Raw genomic sequence first — 2,154 nt, 5'->3', positions numbered from 1 at the left:
GGAATGAACCTTCATGGAGCTCCTGGAGATGCAGACGAAGTGATGGTGCTTCTCATCTTGTCTGCAGGAGCAGCAGTGTGTCAGAGCGTACTATCGCTCCACTACACCCCAGGATCCAAAGCAAGATCACAGAATCATAGAATCGTTACGGTTGGAAGAGACCTCAAAGATCATCATGTCCAACCTTCTACCCAACCCCACCATGCCCACTAAACCCACTACACCACGTCTCGAAGCGCCACATCTAAACGGTTTTTGAACACCTCCAAGGATGGAGGTGCAGGGGTGCCGTTCCTCCTGCTGCCCACGGAGCCGGTAGCACCTGAGAGGCTGCTGAGACCCCTCTCTCCTGGACCCCAAAGGTCATTGGAACAAACGTTGCCTGCGGCAAACTGAGATCAATGGTGTAGGCTCTGCTGCCTTGGGCCAGCTCAGCACTCCCGCTGCCGAGCTAAAACCTCATGTAATCACATTACTGTTTCTGCCATTGCTTTTAAGAGAGCTTTTACAGAACTCTCTATTTCTGCAGTTTACACGCCCATAAAAACCATCCGGAATACAGTGAGGTGAGGAAGAAACATCATGAATTTTCATCACGTTGATATTTCTAGCACAATTTACATTGTGACTATGTCCCTGATGAGGAGGAGCAATAAATACCCTCTGCAAAGCTCATATTGCGATGGATGGGAGAGGAAGCAGCGACTCGAAAGGTGTCACATTCTGGAAACCCGACCTGGAAAGAAGGATCCGCAATTAACGAGATGGGTAAGGGAGTCTGGGTCTTAGCAAAGCCCTTTGATTATCATAAAAAGAAAGCAGGTGCCAAAAAGTTTTAAAGTATCCCACATATTATTGATGATTTTTCTGTTGATAGGAAGAACTCCAAGGGCCGGTATTAGCATTCTGGGCAGAGAGGGAGCAGATCTATCGCATGGCTCTCAATAAATGCGTTGCTGCAGTAAACTTCTTTAGCACTTTGCAATTCACATCTGATCTCTGCTGACCTTTTTTTTTTTCCTCCTAATTAAACCTTTAGCTTGCAAATGAGCCATTTCCTACCTCAAACTGGTATATGGCAAAGGAGGATATTCTACCTGCGATTTATGGGAGTTGCTGGTGACCTAACTGTCTATCACAACCTCTTCTAATTGATCTGTCTTTGAATTAAATTTGACCAATTACTTTCTCCTAGGTGAACAAAGATAAGACTACCCTTAAAAGCTGTTGTGCCGACAGCAGCGAACAAAGCCGGGTGTATGTGGTGGGTGGAAGATAGCAATCCGTTTTATGCACATGGAAAGAAAGATGAAGGCCAACTGCCTCCAGCACCCAAAACCTCTGGTTATCTCAACCAGCTGTGTTCCCAGAGCTGTGTTTGTTTGAAGAAACTGGTTTTGAAGGGATGTGCATGGAGGTGACTTGGACTGCTGCTCTTGCAAGCTCTTCCAGGCAGAGGGAATGCAAGCCCGTCATTGCTTCCACCCTGGTTTTGGAGCTGGATGACCAAACCAACCTCTTCCAGGTTGCTCATGCCCCATGGTTCTCTTCCAGCGCAGTGATGTGGCAGCCTTTAAAGTCCCTTGCCAGCGTACCATCCAAGAAGAAATCCCCCAAACCATGAACCAGCCGTGCCTCCACCGCTCTGTCTCATGATGAGGGAAAGAAATATCCGAGATGGGCGTAACAGGACAGCGTTGAACTGCTGACCTCAAGAGCTCAAACATATTCCTGGCTGCACTATATGGTGCTTCGCGTGCCCAAATGAATCCCTTGCCCTTCCCTGTAGCCGAACCACGGGAGTTTGGCTGGGGCAGAATCCAGTGGCAGCGGGGAGGGACCCTTGGCTGGACCGGACAGCGAGAAGCTGGAGCTGCACCATCCAGCAGCGACACAAAGGGAGTTAAATCAGTCCGGTCCATTAAAAAGTCATGAGTCTCACCTCAAAATCCTTTTCAGAAGTCTATTTTATCTGATTTTCCTTCGGCTCCTGGCTCCAAAGCATGCATTTTCAAGCCTTAATCTACAGCTGAAATGATGAGAAATTTCCATCCCTTCGGCAGGAAACCAGGAGGCTCCAGGACTGCCCGCGCCGCTGCAGCTTCGCAGCTATCACCGGGCTGCAAGATTTGGCACCGCCGTCGCCCCTCTGCC

This window comes from Cariama cristata, unplaced genomic scaffold (assembly GCF_000690535.1).
Source record: "Cariama cristata isolate BGI_N322 unplaced genomic scaffold, ASM69053v1 scaffold4934, whole genome shotgun sequence".
Taxonomy (NCBI): Eukaryota; Metazoa; Chordata; class Aves; order Cariamiformes; family Cariamidae; genus Cariama; species Cariama cristata.
This window is presented reverse-complemented; position numbering follows the sequence as displayed.